This window comes from Lichenostomus cassidix, chromosome 7 (genome assembly GCF_008360975.1).
Source record: "Lichenostomus cassidix isolate B80296 chromosome 7, HeHo_3.0, whole genome shotgun sequence".
Lineage (NCBI taxonomy): Eukaryota > Metazoa > Chordata > Aves > Passeriformes > Meliphagidae > Lichenostomus > Lichenostomus cassidix.
Window position 1 is genome coordinate 6,735,131 of NC_139488.1, and position 17,241 is coordinate 6,752,371.

General features: G+C 38.7%; 1 protein-coding gene across 9 annotated transcripts in view; it reads left to right on the forward strand.

The window, feature by feature from the left end:
• The window catches only part of GULP1 (GULP PTB domain containing engulfment adaptor 1), a 138,749-nt gene that overhangs the window by 15,901 nt on the left and 105,607 nt on the right, over nucleotides 1-17,241 (forward strand). For 7 of the 9 annotated variants that reach the window (XM_085065970.1, XM_085065975.1, XM_085065974.1 and 4 more), the window contains one exon: nucleotides 2,855-2,908. The exons of the other annotated variants lie outside the window; for them this stretch is intronic. The gene's annotated coding sequence lies outside the window, so the exon portion shown is untranslated. The remainder of the gene's footprint in view (nucleotides 1-2,854; nucleotides 2,909-17,241) is intronic. 9 annotated transcript variants of the gene reach the window in all.

Here is a 17,241-nt window from a genome sequence, read left to right on the forward strand (position 1 = left end):
ACTATTTGGTAAATACATTCAAGTTTGTGGACCATACAGTGCTCTGATGAGTGCTCTGGTGAAAACCAGAGGGTTTTCTCTCGTGAGCATCCTCTGGGTTCAGGCTGCACTTGAGGAGTTTGTGGTAAATAATGCACCAAGCTTTGCAAAGAACCATCAGACAAATGCTCATTTGGTGTACTGCGTCTGTTTTGTGTACTGAACAAGGCAATAGCCTACAGAAAAAGTAATCACATACTGTCATTATTGTTACACATAAAGGAATCCCTATTATGATCATATAGACAACATTTTGCCATTTTACAACAGGGGGCTTCAGAGTCAGTTGGCAGGGACTCAAAGTCCCTTTCTTATCCTGGACTGTGCTGGTGGCTGGGCATGTATTTTTGTGACAGGAATTTTCAGCTGAAGCATCCACTTCCTGCTATGTCCTCTGCTCCTTCAGGAAGAGGCAAGTTTTCTATCTTATGGGGGAATTCCTTTGGTCTTCCTGTTGTGCAGCCCCTGCAGATTTATCATACATTTGATTAACAGCATAGCTTCTGCCAAAGGGAACATTGGCAAATACAGGATATGTGAGAACTTTGCAGAAGCTGGTCATGCTTGGAATACTTCATATGTTCTTGTTCATTATTTAGGTTGTTATTTTTAATATAATTGAAGAAGTTGACTATCATAGATATATTTCCTATTGGAAAGCTGGGGTTATTGCCCTTATGGGGTTTGACAACATACACTTTTGCAGAGTCATTGTGTTTGGATCAGCTCTTTCTTGTTCAGTGTCCATGACTAATCAGCTTATAAAAAAGTCATTGAGCTAATATCTTATAGAGAAACCTGTGATGTCAGATTTGATCCCCTAATTGCTCTCATAATTGGCATTTATTGGAGCTCTTTCACAAGCCAGGGCAACAGAGCTCATTTGTTTTGTTTAGAATGTTGTAAAAACAATTGAACTGGCAGCTGATTACAGTTTTCTATTCAGTAAGCAATTTTGGAAGACTGTGGGCTAGACAGTTGTCTGATTTGCCTAGGTTGTAAAAGTTAAATGTAAAGAGAGATGAATTTTCAGCATATGGCTCTGTGTTAGCAATTACATGCATTAGTGGTTTAGCTGGTGTATTGTGTCTGCTTTATAAATGTTTATATTGCAGCTTTCTGCTAATAGATATTGATGACAGGCAGCGTTATGGAGGCACAGTGTATGGCAGTGATCATTAGTTATGGCCCAGTAAAAATCCAGCTCCATGTGTTTGGTAGCATATCCAGCTCTAACCCATGCTCACAGAAACCTCAGCTGTTCTGTTGCTCCTTAATAATTTAACACGAGGTCATTGTCAACTGGGATGTAAATGTTTAATATTTTATGTTGAGCATATTCAAGTTTTAGAGCTCCTTAAGCATAAGTGAGCCTGAAAATGAAATTATGCTGATGCTTACATAAAACTTGTCTTATTAATTCTGAAATAATTTGGAATGTTTTCTGATTGCCTAAGTACATGTACAAAGGAAATATGCAGTCTCTTTGTCTGTTCTGAAACTGCAGAGAGCTCTGTGGTGAAAGACAGCTTTGAAATGTCACACTCTTGTCAAGGAAAAGTAATTCATTGACCCTTGTCCATAAAAATTGGTGAAAAAGTTGTATAGTTATGACCAGTCTCTGGATCTAATATCTCAAAAGTGTGAAGGACATGATAAGTTTGAGTTAAGCTATGATGGGTGTTCTGACACTAAAATATTTAACTTTTGCCATATGGCTTCTATCAAATTCTGTACTTCTTTCTCAGTTGCACATCAGCTCTGCACAGCATGGGGTTTGTGGAACAATCTCTTCAAGCTGCAGACACAAAATTGAGCTTTTTTTCAATTATTTGCTGGTTAGAGAGAGTCTTCTGGAATTGTTTGCATTAAATTTTTGTTACTGTAACAATGAAGGTATAATGTCAGTTAAAAGAATAAATGGAGTATTTCTGGTGGCACTGAAACCAAAGCATGATTAGCAAGTAATTAACTGTCACTATTATGAGTTTGCATGACTTCACTGGCTGGATCCCAGAATTCTGGATTTTTCTTCCTGGTGAAAAAGATCAAGGGCTTGTCTTGGATGTTGAGTTCAGGTGGCAGAGTACAAGTTCCTGTGACAAGTGTGAAAAATGACCTGTGGACCTTTTCCCAGGTGCATGAGCCTGAAGGGCAAGGACTGCTGAGCTTTTCTGTGCCTGCAGTGAACACATCCCTTTCTGCATTGGAAAGCATTTCGTTTCTCTGGGGATGTTGATACAGGCCACTGAAAATCATCTTTTCTGTTTTATTCCTCCACATTTTATAACTTTGGAGAAAATGCCTCTGCTTATGAATACTTATATTTTAATCTGTAATATGTGGGGGAAAATGAATGTTTATGCATTTGAGATTATTCAACACATTGTGCAGACAGTAAACATACACAAACTCCCTGTACTAGACGTAAAGAAAATTACTGAAGATTACCCAAAATTACCCAAAAAAGTCACTTAAGTGATTTGTAATAAGAGCTCATAGGAGCCTCTTAAGTTGTTAGGGACATTTGTAGTGGATTTGTGTCCCAGAGAAGATACCTTACTGAAATGCTTACACCCATTGAACCCTTGGGAGTTAATTAGTCCTTGGCACTGGCAAATTTTTCCTCTGGGGTTTAAGTGCAAAAACTCTCTCAGATCATATCTTGGTTCATGTCTGACCAAGTATTAGGCCAGATAAAGCTGATGTCCAAAGTATTAGTTATAAATGCAAGTATGGGTTGAAGATTTAAAAGTAATTTTATAAGTTACAAAGAATTTGATCCAGTGATTTTGATTTCTGAACTTTTTAACAGATACCTTCGAGGTGAGATGCAAGACACGTGGAGAGGAGGGAACCACTAGATCAGGTTCAGTAATCTTTTTTTATTTACTGTACATCTACATTTGATCATATAAATGTGCTTACTGATGCTGGCAGCTAATCTCTTATATTGGTGTTCTGATGTAAATAGAGTCAATGTATATTTGTTGTTGGATCAGAAATACTACAGGAGGTTTTGGTGTGCTGTTTACACAGGGGGAAATCCATAGACACCTATAGTACTTTAGCCATCTGAATGCTTCTGTTGTCAGTTCAGGGCTCATGAAACTGTAATAGTTGTGGAGTAATGAAATCTAATCCTTATCTTAGACCAGTGTGGATAAGATCTTTCTATCCAGCACATATCTTCAGACTATGTCAACTTTTATTATTAATTCATGGTTCCTTGATGTGCCTTTTCTTCAACATCATTTATCTGGCTTTCACAGGCTGATTATTTTATCTGTTGCTTTACTTTTATTTCAAAACTTGACTGGGTTAGATCACAGAATGTGCAGATGTAATTGTCAGTGCTTTAGGTGTTGTGTCTGCTCAGAGTGAGGTTGACATCAGTGCTGTGAGAGAGGACAGAAATAAGCTTTTTTTTACTGGGTTAGTTTCTTACAGAGGTGTAGTGCTTAAAAAGTTACACTTCTGAACTTCTGTTGAATTTGTTCTGTTGGTTTCATTTCCATTCAAGTCACTGCATTCTGGTATAAGGAGCCAGGATGACTGGCCTGGCCAGGTGGATTAGTAGGACTCTGTGGTTAAGATTTGCTGTAGGATTTGGGTTACTGGTTTAAATTACAGGCTGTGTTCTGGGGAGCTGGGAAGGGGAAATCCCTTCTAGAACTTGACAAACACTTTTATGTGCTGAAGCTACACAAGTAGCTAAGTATGGATTTGTTTGTGATGAAGTCATAGCAAGACTTACCATAAAACTGTGATTATTTTTGTTTTATTACCTGACTTCCATACAAACCTTTTTAGTTATTTTCTCTCAAGAGGAAGTCAAATTTTATATGGTTTTTGTTAGAGTATAATTGCATTTTTGATACAAGGCATGTGATTTAATAAAGGAGTGTGGGGTGAGAGAATGATGTGCTCACATACTCTGTCATGAGCAATATTGAACAGCATGAGCTGTGCACTCAGAGCCTGGGTGGGGAGCTACACTGGGAAACAAGGGATGGTGCTCTGGCATATGAAAAGCATCATAGCTGATGCTCAAGTTTCTTGACCAAAATATTTTTGAGAAATTAATCAGAAATACCTAGATGGTCTGATATTATGCCACAAACTATGAGCTTTGGCCTCTTAGCTTAATGAAAGTCTTGTATAAACAGGTTGCTGGGATTTTGCAAGTTGGTTTGAATTTATTTGGGATTTTAGTGGTTTTTCATGTCCTTTTTTTTGGGGGGGAGCTTATTTTTAACATAAAGATAAATCTTGTCTATAAAGAGGTGACAAGAGGTGTATAGGTAAAAAGAGGTGACAAGGCAGCATTTGGTGAGTCTCCAGCCCTTGCCCTGGTGTTCTCACACATCAGATTGAATTGGTCTATTGCAGAATTTGGGAGATATGAGAAAGAACCCAGAAAAATGAGTTCTGCAGAATCAGCACTATGCTGAAAGTCTTATAAACTTCAGATCAGGCTCCTAAAGATACATTTCAGCTGTGATTGTTGGTGACAGAGAAATATAAATGGGCCCTTTCTGCTTGTGCTTGTCACATGGGACAGTCACTCTTTGTGTAAGAGTCTGTATGAGCTTCACTTACTTGCCTTTTTTCTTCTTTCTTTTTTTTTTAGCTTTTGCCTCTCTGCCCAAGAATAAAGCCTCATATTTTAGTACTTGCATTGTGAAAATTGCTAGATATGTTCAGTTACAGTGAGCACTCTTCCAGTGTCTTGTTAATTGGAAAAAAAGGGAGGGAATAAATAGAAAGCTGTTGTTTATGTCTATTATCCCTGATTACTCTTACTAGCATGCCAAATATCTAATGAAAAACTGCCTTGTAAATTGTTCGTTTATTTATTTATTTGTTGGACAAAGCTTGGTGTGCTAATGTGATCTTATGATTCCATAGGTCTAAGCTAATATACTCTAAGTGGCATTAATCTGGAGCTGTCTTGGCATCTTTAACCCCAACAGTGGGATTAATGCAAGACTTTGTTGTCTTTCCGACTTCCTGTCTGTCTTTACTATTAATTTCCTCAGTAATGCTGGTTGTTCATTATGCTGAAATTGGAAAGGAAAAAAATCTGTTTGTTAAGTTTATAAAAATCTGTGTGATTTTTCTTTTTTCTTTTACAAAGTGATGCTTGTATTTATCTAAGGTGAGAAGGGAAAACAGTGGATCCTGTATGGAATGAAAAAGGAAGCACATTTCCAGTCCTTTCTACACATCCAGATGTTTTTACCATAAGAGAAGCCTTCACTGTAACAGATGTGCTTTTGCATGAGTTATATTCATCCTGTGGGATGTCTAGGTGTACTAAAGCATCTTTAAGGACAAGGTGGTAAACCTCTGACTACGTTAGGGAATGTAATCTGGGTTTTTTTGGTTTTTTTTTTAATTGTTCTAAACACTGGCATAGGCAGGGTTCCTTGACACAAGGAGGCTGTGTTGATAAGCCTGTGTTTAGAACCCTGATATCCATTTCCATGTCACTGTGTATCCTCCCTTTAGATTTGGAGGTGATTCAGTTTAGCTTTCACAAAAGAGAACCACAAATTACTAACATCGTACTGAAGTCGTTAGCTAACAGCCTCAATTAGCATAAAACACAAAATCAGAATAAATGCAGGAAGAGCAAGACTGACTTAGCCTTGAATCTTCCACTGTGTCCATATCACTGTGCTACAAGACTTCATTCAGTAGACCTAACAGACAACTGGAGACTCAAAATGTTAAAGAATAAATTCCATTTTAATCTCTTTTGGGGTAAAAACCACCTACTTTTGGAACCAACTTAGTAATTAGGCTGAAACAGCATAGATTAGCCCCACTTAAAGTGGAATTTATTTATTTGGAAGCAATTAAGTTAACATAGAGTCCACTCAGCTTGGGGAAGTGTTTGAGTGTAGGGGTTTATGTCAAAAAATGTTAATGCAGTCTCTGCACTCTAACTTGATAATTTAACGTAACTTTCTTCCTTCAATTTCTCATCAATTCAAAGACAACTAGTTTTCTGTAAATGAAATAGCTCTTCCTGGTAGAAAGAAAAAGACAAAACTGTCTGGATTGAACTTTGGTTCCTAGTTAGCAACAACCAGGCAGATAAGACATCCCCTCCTTTATTACATTTGAGATTTCCAGCCCTTCCTCTTTACTACCTAGGAATTACCAATAACTGCAGCACATTTATCAGGAAAGTAGTTTGTCTGGGATTAAGGAAGAGATTGAGTCATTTTCCCCACTCTGATTTGAGTCAAGATTCACAGGATGCACAGATGCATCCACCTGTCCTGGGGAGGAGAAGAGCACTTTGTGGTGTTCTGACCAAGGAAGGAGCAAAGAAACAAGATCACAGCTGGTGGAGCCACACAGGTGTCAGGAAGGCACTGGGTAAGGAGAGGTCCACTTTGTGTGGGAGCTGCTGAACTTTTTCATTTTAAGAAAGGATGGGAATGAAGGAACCCAAGACTAAGTGGTCTGGTGCTACCATCCTTTTGTGCAGTGGAGAAGAGGACAATATTGGTCACAAAGTGGCCCTAGCTGTAGACAAAGTGAAGGTTGGGGTCAAAACTGGGTACTCTTGTGAGGCAGGGCCAGTCCAATGCTGCCTGTTTGCCCTGGCTGGGGCTTTTTGGTGCTGTTTGTACCCACTGCCTGGGGAAATGTTCCCTCATAGCAGCTGTGCAGGAGTTCTGCAGTGCCTCGAGCTCCTGCTGCCATGTGCAAGATGGGAAATTGGGTGCTGAAAACACCTTGCCCTGGGTATTAGGAGGGATTAAGTGTCATTTCTTCTTCCCTCAAGAAATCCAAACTCACATTGCTGCTTTAGTTGCTTTTTGCTATTTGACTGTGAAGTATAGGGCATTGTATTTTTTGTGGCAACTTCAGGTTTCCAAGCATGTTGTGTCAGGGTCTCAAGAATCCTCTGAACATGTGACTTCTCTGTTTTCTGCTGGCACAGTAGGTTTAAATCTGGCAGTAAAGAGTAATAACATTTTAAGTTGAATATGTCTGAAGAATGTGGTTTGGGCATGTATTTCTAAAAACAGGATCACAGGTTCAGGTTTGTTTCCACTGACAGACCATTTTGAAAAATTGTTCAGTTTATGGATAATATTTTCAAATTTCAGGTTTTCACTAAGCAGGTTAATGGTGTGTGTTACTCAGACAGATTGCAGTGAATGTGCAAAGAGACCCAAAAAGATCCAGTCATCCTTAACTTCCTGTGAAACCCTTTGTATGCTGCTGGCTACAAGAATCAAGCTGGAATTTAAAGGGAAGGAGGGAAGAACTGAGCCCTGCTGGCTGTGCCTTTCCTCATGGGATGACTGCACTGTTTTGTATACAGACCATGAATGAAGAAGTGGTGACTGCAATTTTCCTCCTTAGCTTCATGTCCAGTTAGAAAAGACAAAGGCTATTCCAAATGTCTAACTTTCTGGACTGCATTTGAACAATGATCTGATAATTCTCACCTCTCTCTTATTCTCCCTTTTTCTTGGAGGGGAAGGAACTAGAACCCTTGGGATGCATCTGGGTTTTAACATCTGTTGACTGTGGTGCAAAATCCTGCTGTGTTGGTGGCTTTGTAGCTCTGCAATGGAGTGAACTGTGCTCACAGGACACTGTGGCTGAAGGCTTAACCTGGCACACCCTTTTGCAGTCTTTGGGGCACAAGGGGCAGGCAAAGGCCACCTCTGGAGGCATTTTGGCTTTGTTTTACTGTTGCAGATAAATCTGTTCCGCAATGTATTCATTGTCCTGTGACTGAAAGAGCGGATGTTTTGATTTGAAAGGGAATCTTGTTTGTAGTTCTTAAGTATAAACAAGCTGTGGGGAGGAAGCCTAACTGGAAAGCAAATAAACCTTACTGGACCATCTTCTGGTTCAGCAAGTTATAACCCTTGTGGTGTTTGCACCAGTGACAAATGTGTATGTGTACATGTATTTTTAGCTGGGCTTCCATAGGGCCCCCTGCTCTGTGTGGGTTTGTTTATGGTTCTGTTATGCAAACCATGGGATATTCCCAGCTCTGCTCCCATGCTGGTTTAAGTTCACAGCCTGGCTCTATGTGCCCCCCTGTGAACTGCTGGCTGGTGCAGGGAGCAGCAGCCTGGTAAACGATAGAGCTGTTTTTCCACCTCAGTTTCCTCATAAATGGCTCCAAATGCTACTTGCTTTTCCTTCCTCACTTCAGCAAGAGCAGAGCAATACAGAGCTAGGGTTTGCTCTTCCCCAGGCTGCTGTGGGTGTGACTGATGGAACACAGCCAGAAGAATTTGGCAAAGTAGCTGACTGTAAAGGGAATAATCTCTTTTTCCTGATGATGGATGGCACTTAGAAGGCAGCTGAGCCTAAAAGCCATTCCTCATGCTAAGGCTCTTCAATGTGCAGGTCAGCCATTGAGCCAATGCAAGCCTTCAGAATGAGAGCTAATAGCTTGGCAGGTTATGCCTGACAAGCAGCAAGTGATTTGATTTTAGTTCTTTAGAGTGTGGGGTTTGGTAGTCATTTTGTGGATTGTAATATCTAGCAATTCTAATATTTTTCTAGTGTTACATGATGATATGTTTCTAAGTTCAGAAATATCTTAAAGCACAGTCAATAAGGAAATCTATATTCATCTTCAAATATAGTGCATTTCTCTAATATCTAAAAAGTGATTTTTATTTAACTGCTGCACATGCTGTTAAGAATATAGGATAAAAAAATATACTTCAGCTGAGCAGTTGTTAAAATATTGGCCCCTCATTTTTCTGTGGAGCAAATTGACAGCTACCTGGGACAGAGAATCATGTGTTGCTCTCAAAGAAATGGTCATGGTGTTGTGGCAGTGAGATTGGACAGGAAAAGCCATAGTGCAGTAAAGGTACATTCATATAGGAGAAGAGCTGGAAAGTCTAATTTGACATGCAACATTCATAGCTCTTGGAGAGCTTATGTTATGTTTCTTTCTGATTTGGTAAAAGAAGAATGCTGTCTGGAATACTACTGGAGGAAAGGCTTCCTGGGAAATATCCAAATACTGAGTTTACCCCTGCAAGTTTTAGAGCTGTTTCTTGAAGAGATCTGGACTTTGAACAGCTGCTTTTCTTTGAAGCTGGAGTTTGAGAAGATGAATGAAAAAATTTTTATATTGAAAGACCATTAATGATAAAGCATCTACGTAAAAAAACAAAGTCATAAACCTTTGTAAAATTTGGGGTTTCTCCTAGGAGATATGGGACCCAGTCACTAGCAGTGCTATCTATTGCTCTGTGAACACAGGCAGTTCTAGTCTTTTAACTGCTTGTTAAGTGCTGTACTTCTGTTTAAAGGGTTAGGTTTTGAGATCTGTTCTCCCCAGAACCAAATAATTTATTCAAAACATAGACTTCACAAACAGTTTTGTGAGACTGTATTCTCTTAGCAGCAGCATCTTGACAATAAGTACTTGTAGTGTCTGAAACTCGCTGCGTTTACCACTTATCTGTGATGCTTGAACTGATTTGTTAATCACAAAGCTGGAGTTTTGTTTTACACAAATGTATTGACACAGTAATTATAAGTGCAATGTTTTCATCTTTATTGTAATGCCAGTTTTATTATCCAACATTTGACAAAATGTTTTCTAGGAAACAGACATATTGTATCTTGATACACATGTGCACTCTATGCAGTTTTCTTAAGAATGTTTCAGATTAGCAGTGGCTTAATGAAGTATTCAGGTGAAGTAGGAACCTCATTTAGACTTTCAGACCAGCCAGGAAGATGTCTTGTATTCTTGTAGAATGAACTCCCCTTACAGTTTCAATTCAGTGAAACTGAATATGGCTCTTAACTAGCTGTACATCAGTACATTCCTTATTCTACTTTGTAGACTTAAGTATAGAGTTTAGGAGTTAAGTACTTCTGTGGTCCTAGGAAGTACTTTTTCTTAAAATCTTGTTCTAAATTGGCAAATGCATTCCTGCTTCTTTTCTTACCATATCTTGATGTTATGAGGACAGCAAAGTATTTGCATGGTGTTGTTATTGTGATCTTATAAAATTCTGTGGTAAAACTAGGGTATTTGCACACAGAAGGAATTTCTCCCTTCTCAAATAGTTATGATCACCAGAGTTTGGAGAGCAGTGGTTTCTATCACTTAGTCTCCGAGGGCTAGTTTAACATAATGACAGATGCAGGAAACTGCCTGTACAGTTTGTCAGAACATCCAGTTAGTGATTGAATATGCTGGTGGGATTTAATTGAAATAATGCTAAGACTGTAACCCCTGAATCAGGGAACTGGCAACCTTATTTACTGGGGCCTTGGTGACATTAGAAATATGTTCTTGCTGTTCTTGCTGACATTATAAATACTTTGAGTATATGGACACATTTGAAATTTAAAAAGTAACTAAGCAAATTATATTTTTGGGAAGATCAGGAAGAAAATGTGGGTATGAATACACTTTGTGGTAGCCCTGGTGTGCCTGTAATGGGAGATTATCAACTCTGTAATCTTTTGTTTGATTTATGGGAAATAAATTGTGGAATAAACAGGAGATTGCTTGCAGTATGGGTATCAGTTCCTGCAGACTGTAGAAATAATGAATATATTAGTGTTTTATATGCAAAATAATGTGTTCTCATAAAATTTAAAAAGTAGAAATCAAAAATGTTAAGGCTGATGCTTTAGCTAAAATTTATCCACTCAATTTAGGGTAACCCTTGGCAAAATCTTTGTTCTTTCTTTCTGTATGTGAAAGAAAGACATACCACTTAAGGTTTAAGCAAGAGCTAGAGCAACAGATGGATGATGGTATATGTAATTTCTGCTTGGTTTAAGTTTACAATACTCTTTAGAATTTCTCTGATTTTTGAGGAGGTAACAAACCTAGTGCACAGAGAGAGAGGAATGTGGAATATTCCTACTGAATTTTCATAATTACACCTTTTGGTAGATTGATGCTCCAGGCTTTGACTGCCATTGTGCTAATATTGTGATACATTTTTTTAATCAAGCAGTTAACACAACATTTTGTTACCTGATCAAGCAATACAGTGGCATAAGACATGCATTTTCCTAGTGCACATGGCATTGCCATACCATTATTTAGTGTGCTTTGGTTTACCAATACTTCCTCATTTTTATAAATTCAGGGAATGCTGGTTACTAATATCTTCCAAATAGTGACTTAGCCAAAAATTAGCTAAGGATTATGAACATAACTGTTTCATTTTGCTTTTGTTTGTACCTGATGCTTTCTGCAGATGTTTCTGTTTCAGATATTAGATCTGACTCAAGTAAGTAGCATGAATATTGTTTGGAAGTAGTCTCTGGTTTTCTTCTGTGGTGTCTTGGTATGGCTGGCATTTTTCCTGGATGTGACTGTGTCTGCATTCTGAACTTGACAGCCCCAAGCAAGCTGCTTTTCCTGCAAGGTCTGTGAGGTTTTTTTCATGGTCAAGTGCCAATTATTTTTACCAGTCTTCGTTGTGAATCTTTCTGGAAGGTTATGAGGAAGGAATAGGATGGCTTTTCACAAATTTATTTTCTTAGACTTTAAAAAGCTGCCTTGTTTACAAAGGGTGGGTGATTGGTCATCCCTTGCTTCTTGTGGAAGAGGGACTCTTGTCCTGCTGTGCAATAAGACATGGGAAAAAATATACTGGCATGATGCATAAAAGGGAAATAATGCCTTATCTAGACCTTTCCCTTAACAGCAATGCCCTTTTCTATCTGCTTCTATGGAAAAAAAAAAAAAAAGTTCATCTCTACCAGGGTTCAAATGTATCTGAGATAGAGGGGGTAGACTTTAAGATAATACGAGAGTGCTACTGCACAACCTGGACCCTGACCACCCACCCAGAGTGATGCCTCAAACCAGCTTGCCAAGAATGGCATTACAAAAGGGTAGCTCATGTTGTTTGCCTTCCAAGTGTATAAAGAAGAATCAGGAGAAGCTGCAAAAATATATTTGTCTTCCAAATAACCATGCTAACTTGGTATCTATATTGTATTGCTGACATATATTTCTGGGGTTTGGCCACACCTAGAGGAGACACCCTTTAGTGCTATATTTCTCCTCCTTATCGTAGATCTCTACTCATGTAGTAGGAGGACTGATAGCAGGGACATGAACAAATCTGTTTATTTTACTTCTCTTATCAGGGTAATTGCTAAATAAGTGTTGCTGTAACTGCAGTAGTTAAAGTCACTTAAATTTAACACCTGAGTCTCCCAAACTTCTTGTCTTCCCTTTCACAGTTAAAATTTTGTTTTGCTGCTGGAAATAATCAAACTTAGGGAAATAAAGGATGAGCTTTTTCTTTTAGTTGTAGTAAAGAGAAGGCAGAATCATAATTTGAAGAGTACCTTATTGCACAAGTTTTGCAGACAGGGATTGTCTTAAGTATACAGAAAGGGCTTGCCCAATATGCACTTAGAAACCCCATGCTGCTGTTTTGGGAAATACTCCTATTACAGACAATTAAGAGGACTCATGTAAAAAACAGTTTATTTCTTTCTCAAGGCTGTGTACTCAGCATCGTGAAATCTCCATGTGTTATGAAACATGAAATTCCAGAGGTGGTAATAAAAAAAAAAAATAAATAGGCTGCTAATCCAGTTTGTCTCTTCTTGAATTCCTTTACAGGTTATAGGTTTAGTCAAAAGGTCTTCTTTTGTGGTTAGAGTTGCTGGGGGCCAAGTTGGAGCTGAAAATCTCCTGGGTGTCAATAGAAAGTGGAACAGCTTGATGTGAATCAAATTTTCTTTTAAGACTGCTCTATCAAAATTTAGGCTCATCAATATTCTTCCCCTTGCTGTCCACTAAGACTTTAATAACAAACATAGAAATACTCTTCTGAGACTTTTACAGTCTGAGAAACATCATGCTTCCAAACCTGGTAGTTTTTATCTCTTTTGAGGTGGTCTAGAAAAGAACTGGGAAGATCAGAAGGAGAGGTGAAGCAAAGGAGTGCTGCTACTGACTTATTGCACTTCCTTGGCTCAATAGGATTAGTACAGTCCCAGCTGTTCAAAGTAGCAGCCTGAAGGTTGCAGTCACAGTATGTGTTTTTGTTTTGGTGAAAGATACATGATCTTTTGTGACTTGCTTGAATGAAGTTTAATAAGGTCCAGTATCATCCAGGTGAAATGAATCCTGGCAGCTGCTTCCATGAGGGAATTTTTATTTGAAGCCTCCTGGGTGGCAGGTTTCATGCTGTTTAGTTGCAAGATCTTTGTGTTCTGCCAAAAAAATAAGTATGTATTCCAAAATATTCCTTTTTTTTTTTTTTTTGTTAAACCAGAGAAGTGTCAGTGGTTTTCTGGTATAATGGAATGAAGATTTTCTGCTAAGCAGGTACTGCAGACACCTTGTGTCTGACAGTGCATTATGGCATGTTTGACAATGTTGGAAGCCAAGGAATTGGAATTATATTTAATGCACAGCTTGTTTCTCTCAAAATACAGTTTCTGTTTTTGTCAACCTTACATAAGAGGTGTTAAATGAAACAGGTGAGCTACAGCAGATGGTACCCCTGACTGTGATGACATTCAGAAGATGTCTGTTCCTGCTCCAGAAGTCTCAGGCCAGTGTAGCTCTTAAACTATCTTTCAGAGCAGTTGTTTTCCTTAGTGTTCTTCAGCTGATTTGGGACTTTCAGGCCCATGTAAATGAATGTGAGATGCTCTGATGTGTCTGGCTATCTCAGTGTCTATCTGAATTACAGTTTGAAGGTCTTGTCAGTCACTGATGTCTGAAAGAATGGATCTGTAAGGAGAAGTGTCCTCTGTGACACCTGTGAGTATCAGCTGGAGGTGCACCCTGGTTCTGTGTTAGTGAGAGATGGTGAAAGGTGTAGCATTGGTACAGAGAATGAGGTGAAATATAAATGGAGTAGGTGATTTTTGCTTTGTCTCCATCTTAATGAAGTTTGATAAAAAAATACAGCCATGATCATGGTGCCTGCTTACAGACAAAGCTCTTGAGAACATACAGTTGTATGACTGCGGAAAAGAGCCATAAAAATGTGTAAAAGATTGGCAATTAGAGACTTAACGCTTTTCAGAAAGAGCAATTATAAATGCCTTTACAATATAGGGAACCAGCAGGTAGTAATGCTTGTGTTCATTTGGAGGGAAGCACATAACAAGTATCAATCACTAAAACAGATGCTGAATAACCGACTTTGGAGGTGAAGCATATGTTTTTGACGATGAAGATGATTCATCTTTTGGACAAACTACCATTTGGAAAAACACTGTAGCCATCCATTGAGACATTGAAATTGAAAATGTAAATTTTTGCTATAGCTTTTCAAAGGTGAAAATCCTTCCTAGATGAAAATTTAATGGCCTGTGACAGGTGCAGCAGGTAATTTTGGTCATGAAATTTAGAAGTACTCTTGTTTCCCAGCATAGCATTCTGATGTGCTGTTGGCTGTCTCATCTGGAACATTCTCTTTTGCTTACTGTTTTTTTCCTAAAGTGTGGTGTTGATCCACAGAGATGCTCCCAGAGCACTTTTGTAACTGGTCACTTATTGGCATTACAGAAGCTTCTTCTTTCTTAGGAAATGTCTTTAATAGGCAGCTTCTCTTTGATTTGTGCTAGTTGAATTTCTCAAACTGTTCAGAAGTCAGTAGCTTCCTGTGGCAGTGTTTTAAAAATGAGCCATTTCTTAGGCTTGTGGTAGGTGCAAATTCACTTTGTCCTTTTTGTTGTTGTAATTAGCCATACTAGAAACAAGGTTTGGTTTCTAACATACTGATAGTTTAGCTTTTTCTTACTTATGGTTCCAGGCTTTAGTCAGAAATATTTTGCTGCTTTCACCAATGCATTGAGTTGAATGCCTAGCAGAGCAGTCTGTAGCATTGTAACCTTCATGTTGTGGGCTCTTCTCATTTTTGTACAGTTGAAAACACAGCTATGTTCTTTACTCAGGAGCTGGGAGATTCAGGGGATGGAACATCTTTCCAGTTTTTTGTGTAGTGGTCCATTTAATTTCTCACTGTGTGGATTTTGTGTAGTATCAGAGGTAGTGTTTAAATTCCTGTAGTTTGGCTTTAACAGCAGAACTGACAAGGCTGGCATGGTGGGTGTGGACAGGTGCCTTTTGGGTTGCCTTTCGCTGAGGTAGAATGACCCCTCTAAAAATACTGGCTTGCCCTTGAAACTGCTTTGTTTCCATTTCATTTTGTTGCATGCTTGCAGTCCTTTTTAAGAATGTGGATCAAAGGTACAAAGTGGGAGATGGGAAGCAACTCCCTTCCTTGGGGCACACGAGTCTGCTTTAGGAGAGGAGATCCCAGAGACAGCAGGCAACCTGGCAAGTGCTGCAGAAAGTCACAGCTCCCATCAGGTGACAGAAGGAGCAGTGAAGAGAAAAGCCCCAGAGACTCTTCGGCTCCATAAGGAAGAGAAGCAGCTAAATTAGTCTACAGACTGACAAACCTGCTGAGCCCAAAAGGAGCATTCACTGGCAGGGAACCAGTGGGCAGGGAGAAGGCTTTGTCTTTTTTTGGATCAGTCACAGTAGGTTCTCTTTTCTCAGCTGATTTATTATCACACGCTTTGATGAAGCTGAGATTTTTGGTTTTAGCAACCCCTGGATGGTTTTTGGCAGCTCCTCGTAGGACAAGTTCAGTTCTAGCCCAGGCCAGCATGAAGTTCTAGGAGGGCATCACACAGCAGTTAAGTAGGACTCAAATGTGGGAGGACTTGGACAACAAAAGCTGTAGCTACTGTGGAATATATATCCGTGGCAAGAGTTAGAAATTTTAAGAATGGTTGTGTGGAATTAGATTAATATGCTTTGTGCTGTCCTCTGTGTGTACTAATGTTCTCCTTTATTATTTATTGAGGAAGAGTGTAAGAATGAAATAGCACATAGGGTTCCTTTCTTAGTGATCTATAAGTCAAGGACAGCTTGGATCAGAGGATTTCTTTTGTGCTTAAGGGAAATGGATGGACATTTTACCCCATAAGTTTGTTCAGACATTTTATGAATGCTTGAAAATTTGGAACATGCAAAAAGCATGAGACCAAGTTAGTCTATGCATATGTATTGAATACATAGGGGGAATAGTTATTGTAATGGTATTGATATAGTTGGCAAACATCAGTACTGCTTGATTTGGCATGTGGATTTAAACTGACTGCTCAAGGGGTTAGTGGACATCTGTTCCATGTTTTAGCACACCAGTTGAAATCATTAGGTAATGGTCCTAGCTGTATGCTATACAGTGCTAACTTTGAAAAAAAACATGCTGCCTTTTTATTTCAGGCTTTTTTTGTGTTCCTATTAAATTATTGATGTGGAACAGGAGAAGTGGCTCTAAAGTTTTGCTAGTTACATATATAGTTAAATGGTGTGTTGCTTCCAGAAAAATGAGAGGCTGATGTAGGAAGGCCTTTAAAGGAACTGCTCAAAAGGAAATTGAGCACAATAACATAAATTGAATTTAATTCCATTGGGTAGGAAATCTAGTGAATAGCTGGATTGTGAGAGAACAGAGGTATTGTAGCTATTCAGCTTTTAATTAAAAAGCAAAGCATTCATATATTTTTTCCTTTTCTATGCACCATGAAAAATGAACAGTTGTACTTGACTTTGTAAAATACATACCATGTCTTTGTAGAGGAGTGCAGGGGAAAGCATGCAACATCTTAGAACTGACCTATAAACTTTGTGGTTGTGGGATTTTTGAGATAAATGGGTGCTAGAAATCATTTTGATGCCTATCAATGTCCCATATTCTTATGTAAATGTGACTTTGAACTAGACCTATCTGAACTGAGAGGATTTGCTGATACAAATTTGAGAAGATCATACTTGAACTAACTTTTGGAGTATTGGAATTTTTTGGAATTATTTGCTATTTGGCTTGTCCTTCTCAGTAAATTTAATTATCCTTTAAATGAGGCTCCAAAAATTCTATCACTCGAAAAAGATGAAGTATGTGCACTCCAGGAAAAACTCCAAAACTTGGGTTTTTCTGGTTTGTAGGGGGAGATTTTTACAAAAAGCGAGAGAGGAGGGAAATGGTCTTGCAGCACAGTTTTAGAAGTTTTTTGATATGTGAGCACGGATATCTAAAAGTCTTAGGTAGCAAAAAGGGAAGATTGGAATAGAACTTACCATAAATGCCAGGGTTAGATGTTGTGCTGCTGGCAGGTGTCAAGAAAGAAGGCAAAGAAATATTTAGGGAGTTTGTGTTATTGACA